General features: G+C 39.0%; 3 non-coding genes across 3 annotated transcripts in view; all 3 read right to left on the reverse strand.

Annotated features, from left to right (window-relative positions):
• The window catches only part of LOC133320699 (large subunit ribosomal RNA), a 4021-nt gene extending 3397 nt beyond the window's left edge, over nt 1–624 (reverse strand). The window contains exon 1 of the ribosomal RNA XR_009753900.1: nt 1–624. This exon is cut by the window's left edge and continues 3397 nt beyond it. This is a non-coding gene — a ribosomal RNA (large subunit ribosomal RNA).
• Nucleotides 625–2153: 1529 nt separating this feature from the next.
• Nucleotides 2154–2310, reverse strand: LOC133320674 (5.8S ribosomal RNA). The gene has a single exon (XR_009753874.1). It is a non-coding gene; the product is annotated as a 5.8S ribosomal RNA (ribosomal RNA).
• A 1259-nt stretch (nt 2311–3569) lies between these two features.
• Nucleotides 3570–5470, reverse strand: LOC133320691 (small subunit ribosomal RNA). Its single transcript, XR_009753892.1, has one exon. It is a non-coding gene; the product is annotated as a small subunit ribosomal RNA (ribosomal RNA).
• Nucleotides 5471–10000: the final 4530 nt, after the last annotated feature.

The following is a 10000-nucleotide window of genomic DNA, read 5'->3' on the forward strand; positions in this document are numbered from 1 at the left end:
ATGCCGACATCGAACGGGTCGCGATGTATTACTAAGAGAGAAGTGCACGCCTTCGGCGAACGTCGACGGACGCGACCCGTGTCATGCCGTACGCCACTTGCGTGACGCAAGCACGACATCGAGGCGCGACGCCCGTACGCCGCCGAGCGACGATGAATCTCTCCGTTCGTTCATTCGAGTTTCGCAGGTTTACCCCTGAACGGTTTCACGTACTCTTGAACTCTCTCTTCAAAGTTCTTTTCAACTTTCCCTCACGGTACTTGTTCGCTATCGGTCTCGCGGTAATATTTAGCCTTAGATGGAGTTTACCACCCACTTAGGGCTGCACTCTCAAGCAACCCGACTCTGAGGAGTGTCCCTCTCGCCGTCTCGCTCCGTCGCTACGGGCCTGGCACCCTCTACGGGAAAACGGCCCCGTTCAAGACGAACTTGGACAGGAGCGGCGACGACGAGAAAGCGGAACCTCCCGAACACCACATCTCCCGCGATCGTTACAACCGCGGGATTCAGTGCTGGGCTGTTTCCTGTTCGCTCGCCGCTACTAAGGAAATCCTAGTTAGTTTCTTTTCCTCCGCTTACTAATATGCTTAAATTCGGCGGGTGATCCTCCCTGATCTGAGGCCAACGATAAAAAAACGAGGCAGACGCGATATCCGTCAGCGCTACGACGCCACAAAACTAAAACACGAATCTTACATACATATAATATAATGTGCGATATGATCACACACACACACCGAGTACGTTTATACATACACACACACGCACACGCAGTGTGGTAGTCTGCACGATTCACGTACTCGTGTCTGCGCGAATTATACACACACAATATATGATTGTGATAGTGTTTCGGTTTCATAAACGGCGTCGATGCACTCTTCGGACGTCGTGTCCGCCTACTTTTTTTTTGCACACAACACATACATTGAATAACTATATATTTGAAACACTCAAATTCGATTTTCATCGTTTTATTACATATCACACATATATACGAAGGCGCGATATTGCGTTGTTTTCGTTCGATGTCCACGTCCACGATATATATATAATATTATTATAACACAGACCTTAACGACACAATAGAAACGCACAACGATCGGACACAGAAAACATAAAACGCTCATACATCGACAAAAAAAATATCTTGAAATCAGAGACGTAGATGTGTAAGTGCATAATAACGACGACGACGTAATCGCATACGAAAGAGCATCGGATACCTTCTCTTACCCTCTCACATCACCGTATCGCTTCACAATTATCATAATCATAAAGCAACGGATCAACGATGGGAGCAAGGATCACGCTCTCTGCAGCAAAACATCGCGCGTATCACACACACACAAACACATACAAAGATTCATATTTTTTTGTGCGGGTGTCGTGCGTTTCCGTCTTCACATATTATATATGCTCAGACGCTAGATGCGATCTCGTGTCACTTGTTTGATCGAGGCGTAACTAAGTATCGTTGGTGTATTATATAATATATACATACCATATACACAGACAACAACACTCACGCGACTTCGATGTGATATATTCACACAATGAAAAAAATGTTTCATAGTCTTCATATACGTGTGTGTATATATATATTTCTCATATAATATTTAAACGGACAAACGAACTTGCAAACAATCAATAATTCAATTTAAATCTCTCACTATGATGGGTCACAACAGCAACAACGACGACTACGACAACGACGACGACGACGACGACGACTACGACGAGTGCGACAACTCCGATTCGTATAATGACACATAATAAGATATCATAGTCTTTTCTGTGTACTACGAGAGGGAGGCGTTCGCGCTCACGCGCGTGCGGTACGACGTCGTGTTTGTGCGTGTGTCGTGTTCTCGTGCTGTTTGTGTCTCGTCAGAAAGAGAACAATAAAAAGAATAAAAAGATCATTAGCAGTCGTCGGAACCGTCATATGTTCGCACAGTCGACAACAACAAAACTACGATACACATAATTCGAACTGAACAAACACATACACACACACACTACGAACACACAACGACACTTCCGTGGCGTATATGTGCGAGTCTGTGCGCGATGGATGTAATTCTTTCTGTGTTCGCGTGCGTTATGAGGTGTCATACCGTGATGGAACAGTGTGGTGTATTATTTTATACAGCCGGCCCTCAGACAGGAGTGGTCCTGGATATTTCTCCACGGACCGCAATGTGCGTTCGAAATGTCGATGTTCAAATGTGTCCTGCAGTTCACACTATGACGCGCAGTTAACTGCGTTCTTCATCGACCCGCGAGCCAAGTGATCCACCGTTCAGGGTAGTGATTTTATAAATATATCATGTGTACGGCGACGCTCACCATTTAAATTTTCTTTTTTTTTAAAAAAAAAAAAAAAACAAAGAGGGCAATCGTGCGCATATAGGGGGTGTTGCCATTTATATAACGCTGCAATACGCCTCATATTGCCTACGGACGCGATCAAATCTACTTATACATACATACATATTTCACATTGACATGTGATATGTTGATATATAATATAGAAAGACGCGAACGACATGACAAACGAAACGTATCACACCACGTTCTCTCCAAGTGGACTAACCGACCCACCGGATTTACCCGTGTGGTTAACGTACGGTAAACAACTAATCCACCGGACCGCATAAAAAACTCAGAGTGTCCCTAACGAATTAACGAAATGACAAGATAATGATAGTAGCGCTATATACCACAGCATGTTATCTTCAACGCCCAGATTATACGTTCACTCTAATCGCCCTTGATCCAACCAAGTAAACAGAACTCGGACTAGACTTATTAAGGTCTTGAGTAGTCGTCAAGAGACTCGCGGCGCGGATTCTTACCGGTCTATGTCAAATGAGATCTACCAGAGTTAAGAAACATAGGATGAATCAATGATATCTAGTATATCGCTTTCGAGTTACAACGTTATCTGGTTTTAACATATACGTATATATACATCAAGAGTATATAAATTGTATGCTCATACAGTGCATATGTGCGTATCGGATAAGGAAGGGACGCTAATGAATCCGTTTATCCGTCAAATCGTTTTAAATTTCGTATCTTTTCCTCCTCCTCATCATCATATCATCATAATATTATTTCGATCTCCTTGGAGATTTATTTATTTTTTAGATGTGGCCCCTTCACATCTTATATATCTCTCTTTCATTTATTTATTTATTTATTTTTAACATCACAAACAACAACAACAACGACAACACGCTAGGCGTAATCGAGTGTATGTTTTTGTGTGTCTCTTTTTATTTTGATGTCCCGCCCCTGACATCTTTTATATTTTTATTCATTCAAAAACATCATAACACGCTTGTGTAGAGTTTTTTTTTTTTGTTAATATTTATTTATTTTCCTTTCATTTATATATTATTTTGAGATATATTTAATTTCTATTGAGATGCCGCCCCTTTCATCTCTTTTTTTTTTTTTATTTGCATCATATATTTTTATATATGTGTCTCTCTTTTTACTTGGATATATAATATTATCATAATCATCCTGATATCGCTTTGATATCGGATGTTATATAACGTTAATGATCCTTCCGCAGGTTCCCCTACGGAAACCTTGTTACGACTTTTACTTCCTCTAAATGATCAAGTTTGGTCAACTTCCCAGCAACGCCGACGGCCGTGAAGCCACCGCGTGTCGGTCCGAAGACCTCACTAAATCATTCAATCGGTAGTAGCGACGGGCGGTGTGTACAAAGGGCAGGGACGTAATCAACGCGAGCTTATGACTCGCGCTTACTAGGAATTCCTCGTTTATGGGGGATAATTGCAAACCCCAATCCCCAGCACGAAGGAGTTTCAACGGGTTGCCCGGGCCTCTAGGCCAGGGAGAACATGCTGATTCCTTCAGTGTAGCGCGCGTGCGGCCCAGGACATCTAAGGGCATCACAGACCTGTTATTGCTCAATCTCGTGCGGCTCGAAGCCGCCGGTCCCTCTAAGAAGAATTTTAATACGCCGTCAGTGAGTTGAACGACCGAAATCGCTCACACCTAAATGACGACGCCTATTTAGCAGGCTAGAGTCTCGTTCGTTACCGGAATTAACCAGACAAATCGCTCCACCAACTAAGAACGGCCATGCACCACCACCCACCGAATCAAGAAAGAGCTATTAATCTGTCAATCCTTCCGGTGTCCGGGCCTGGTGAGATTTCCCGTGTTGAGTCAAATTAAGCCGCAGGCTCCACTCCTGGTGGTGCCCTTCCGTCAATTCCTTTAAGTTTCAGCTTTGCAACCATACTCCCCCCGGTCCAAAATCTTTGGTTTCCCGGAAGCTGCCCGCCGAGCCATTGTAATAACGTCGGCGGATCGCTAGATGACATATTTACGGTTAGAACTAGGGCGGTATCTAATCGCCTTCGAACCTCTAACTTTCGTTCTTGATTGATGAAAACACCTTTGGCAAATGCTTTCGCTGATGTTCGTCTTGCGACGATCCAAGAATTTCACCTCTAACGTCGCAATACGAATGCCCCCAGTTATCCCTATTAATCATTACCTCGGAGTTCTGAAAACCAACAAAATAGAACCGAGATCATATTCTATTATTCCATGCACGAAATATTCAAGCGGCGTTTTGAGCCCGCTTTGAGCACTCTAATTTGTTCAAAGTAAAATTGTCGGCCCATCTCGACACTCACTGAAGAGCACCGCGATAGGATTTTGATATTGAACCGGCGTTTTACCGCCGGCTCACCGACGATATGCTCCGCAGACGTGTCAGTATCACCGCGGATGCGGTGCACCGACAGCGCGGCGCACAAATGCAACTACGAGCTTTTTAACCGCAACAATTTTAGTATACGCTATTGGAGCTGGAATTACCGCGGCTGCTGGCACCAGACTTGCCCTCCAATTGTTCCTCGTTAAAATATTTAAAGTGTACTCATTCCGATTACGAGGCCTCGTAAGAGTCCCGTATCGTTATTTTTCGTCACTACCTCCCCGTGCCGGGAGTGGGTAATTTGCGCGCCTGCTGCCTTCCTTGGATGTGGTAGCCGTTTCTCAGGCTCCCTCTCCGGAATCGAACCCTGATTCCCCGTTACCCGTGACAACCATGGTAGTCGCAGAAACTACCATCGAAAGTTGATAAGGCAGACATTTGAAAGATGCGTCGCCGGTACTTGACCATGCGATCGGCAAAAGTTATCCAGATTCATCAAAATTAACGACTTCGGACGCGAGGCCCTCCGTCGATTGGTTTTGATCTAATAAAAGCACTCATCCCATCACTGGTCAGAGTTCTGATTGCATGTATTAGCTCTAGAATTACCACAGTTATCCAAGTAACTGAGTAAGATCTAAGGAACCAAAACTGATATATTGAGCCATTCGCGGTATCGCCTTAATACGGCTTGCACTGAGACATGCATGGCTTAATCTTTGAGACAAGCATATAACTACTGGCAGGATCAACCAGGGAGCTAGCTAATTTTAGTTAACTCTCAATCGAGAGCGCATCGTACGCGTTCGCTCTTATATTGTGGTATAGGAAGCGAGGGCACGTAACGGTGGCCTGATTATTATTTTGTTTTTATTTATTTATTCATTTTTGTATATTTTCTTTGAAATATACACACACATTTTATATCATACTCCTCCTCCTCTCTTTCTTAATTCATATTTTATATATATTATATATATATTTATTATGAAAACATTTGAACGCATCAAAAAGTTTCATATTGTTGATCGTTACTTTTATAACGAGATCGTACACCTTTAATATCGGTTAACATTGTCATATATGCGTTAACAAATACGACACGTCAAACATCGGTATCATCGCACGGTGTTAGAGAGATCTAGTACCAATAGATTCTATTTCGGGCGGATTATCTACTAAGGGATTGTCTCCGGCGGTCACACTTACGCGCAACACGACGGAAGCAAATTTTGTACAATACGACCCCGTTAGAACGATCACGCTTCATACTAACCATTATAAAACGTTGTGTGAAACACATCGTGATATGTATAGCTAAGTACTACGCGACGACCGTCGGCGGTCAACACAGAGAAGTTTTTGTCGAAGGAAGAAGGTTATTAGGAGGATTTCTCGAAGCGTACTTTTTCATCATTCAAACGTACGTACACGTACGTACAATTATTTCATTCGAAATAATTTTTAAATTAAAAAAAAAAAAATTTTTTTTTTTTTTTTTTTCTCTTATTTATATTATCAACATCAAAAATATGATGAGATACTTTCATTTTTCATTATTATATCAACATCAAAGATATGACGAGATATTTTTCATTTTTCATTATCATCATTCACATACATATTTTATCAACATCAAAGAAATGATGAGATATTTTTTCATTTTTCATTATTATATTATCAACATCGAATATACGATGTGATAATATTTTTATATCAACATCTATTGCACGATGTGATATTTTCATATAACCAACTCCCTTCGACGCCTATCAACCTACAGTACGCAACGTGACGACGCGGACCCACCACACGCGCCGCCACCTCCTATATATGCGAGGGCCAGAAATTGACATTCGGTAAATCTGGGACCGGTTCGTGTATTACAAAAATTTTAAAAGTTCGTATTTTATACATTTCTAATATATAAATGGCATTATATGTTCAATTAAAATACTATAAATAATAAAATATAAAGAACATGTGAAATAAAAAAGTTTTTTTTTAATTTTTACATTTTATAATGGCTATGTATGAAACATTAGGGACTTAGTCGTTTTTCGATCGACTTCACATATGATATGAAAAATATTTGTTCGAAATGAAAGTTCCGCTTACGAATAAGTTTCATATTGATTGTATACGTGGATGATATGCTGTTGGTGTGATCGATTTCTTCGAAATACGGAAATTATTAAAGATTTTTGTGTAACACCCTCCCGGTTCGTGTAATGACTGGACTTAGAAATTTTTCCAAGTGTATGATATAAAAATATTATTTCACATCTATAACGATGCCATTGGTATTTATAATTTTAATATGGATGTCGTATATCGTCAATATAAATATGATATAGTCGATGGGGTCTTCTGAATGATGATATTATAATATTATGTTTGGTACGCATCGTGTCGGCGGAGCGTCTGGGACTTAGTCGTTTTTCGATCGACTTCACATATGATATGAAAAATATTTGTTCGAAATGAAAGTTCCGCTTACGAATAAGTTTCATATTGATTGTATACGTGGATGATATGCTGTTGGTGTGATCGATTTCTTCGAAATACGGAAATTATTAAAGATTTTTGTGTAACACCCTCCCGGTTCGTGTAATGACTGGACTTAGAAATTTTTCCAAGTGTATGATATAAAAATATTATTTCACATCTATAACGATGCCATTGGTATTTATAATTTTATATGGATGTCGTATATCGTCAATATAAATATGATATAGTCGATAGGGTCGTCTGAATGATGATATTATAATATTATGTTTGGTACGTATCGTGTCGGCGGAGCGTCTGGGACTTAGTCGTTTTTCGATCGACTTCACATATGATATGAAAAATATTTGTTCGAAATGAAAGTTCCGCTTACGAATAAGTTTCATATTGATTGTATACGTGGATGATATGCTGTTGGTGTGATCGATTTCTTCGAAATACGGAAATTATTAAAGATTTTTGTGTAACACCCTCCCGGTTCGTGTAATGACTGGACTTAGAAATTTTTCCAAGTGTATGATATAAAAATATTATTTCACATCTATAACGATGCCATTGGTATTTATAATTTTATATGGATGTCGTATATCGTCAATATAAATATGATATAGTCGATAGGGTCGTCTGAATGATGATATTATAATATTATGTTTGGTACGTATCGTGTCGGCGGAGCGTCTGGGACTTAGTCGTTTTTCGATCGACTTCACATATGATATGAAAATATTTGTTCGAAATGAAAGTTCCGCTTACGAATAAGTTTCATATTGATTGTATACATGGATGATATGCTGTTGGTGTGATCGATTTCTTCGAAATACGGAAATTATTAAAGATTTTTGTGTAACACCCTCCCGGTTCGTGTAATGACTGGACTTAGAAATTTTTCCAAGTGTATGATATAAAATTATTATTTCACATCTATAACGATGCCATTGGTATTTATAATTTTTATATGGATGTCGTATATCGTCAATATAATATGATATAGTCGATAGGGTCGTCTGAATGATGATATTATAATATTATGTTTGGTACGTATCGTGTCGCGGAGCGTCTGGGACTTAGTCGTTTTTCGATCGACTTCACATATGATATGAAAAATATTTGTTCGAAATGAAAGTTCCGCTTACGAATAAGTTTCATATGATTGTATACATGGATGATATGCTGTTGGTGTGATCGATTTCTTCGAAATACGGAAATTATTAAAGATTTTTGTGTAACACCCTCCCGGTTCGTGTAATGACTGGACTTAGAAATTTTTCCAAGTGTATGATATAAAAATATTATTTCACATCTATAACGATGCCATTGGTATTTATAATTTTTATATGGATGTCGTATATCGTCAATATAAATATGATATAGTCGATAGGGTCGTCTGAATGATGATATTATAATATTATGTTTGGTTCGTATCGTGTCGCCGGAGCGTCTGGGACTTAGTCGTTTTTCGATCGACTTCACATATGATATGAAAAATATTTGTTCGAAATGAAAGTTCCGCTTACGAATAAGTTTCATATTGATTGTATACGTGGATGATATGCTGTTGGTGTGATCGATTTCTTCGAAATACGGAAATTATTAAAGATTTTTGTGTAACACCCTCCCGGTTCGTGTAATGACTGGACTTAGAAATTTTTCCAAGTGTATGATATAAAAATATTATTTCACATCTATAACGATGCCATTGGTATTATAATTTTATATGGATGTCGTATATCGTCAATATAAATATGATATAGTCGATAGGGTCGTCTGAATGATGATATTATAATATTATGTTTGGTACGTATCGTGTCGCCGGAGCGTCTGGGACTTAGTCGTTTTTCGATCGACTTCACATATGATATGAAAAATATTTGTTCGAAATGAAAGTTCCGCTTACGAATAAGTTTCATATGATTGTATACATGGATGATATGCTGTTGGTGTGATCGATTTCTTCGAAATACGGAAATTATTAAAGATTTTTGTGTAACACCCTCCCGGTTCGTGTAATGACTGGACTTAGAAATTTTTCAAGTGTATGATATAAAATATTATTTCACATCTATAACGATGCCATTGGTATTTATAATTTTAATATGGATGTCGTATATCGTCAATATAAATATGATATAGTCGATAGGGTCGTCTGAATGATGATATTATAATATTATGTTTGGTACGTATCGTGTCGCGGAGCGTCTGGGACTTAGTCGTTTTTCGATCGACTTCACATATGATATGAAAAATATTTGTTCGAAATGAAAGTTCCGCTTACGAATAAGTTTCATATTGATTGTATACGTGGATGATATGCTGTTGGTGTGATCGATTTCTTCGAAATACGGAAATTATTAAAGATTTTTGTGTAACACCCTCCCGGTTCGTGTAATGACTGGACTTAGAAATTTTTCCAAGTGTATGATATAAAAATATTATTTCACATCTATAACGATGCCATTGGTATTTATAATTTTAATATGGATGTCGTATATCGTCAATATAAATATGATATAGTCGATAGGGTCGTCTGAATGATGATATTATAATATTATGTTTGGTACGTATCGTGTCGCCGGAGCGTCTGGGACTTAGTCGTTTTTCGATCGACTTCACATATGATATGAAAAATATTTGTTCGAAATGAAAGTTCCGCTTACGAATAAGTTTCATATTGATTGTATACTGGATGATATGCTGTTGGGTGATCGATTTCTTCGAAATACGGAAATTATTAAAGATTTTTGTGTAACACCCTCCCGGTTCGTGTAATGACTGGACTTAGAA

This window comes from Danaus plexippus, unplaced genomic scaffold (assembly GCF_018135715.1).
Source record: "Danaus plexippus unplaced genomic scaffold, MEX_DaPlex mxdp_48, whole genome shotgun sequence".
Classification (NCBI taxonomy): Eukaryota; Metazoa; Arthropoda; class Insecta; order Lepidoptera; family Nymphalidae; genus Danaus; species Danaus plexippus.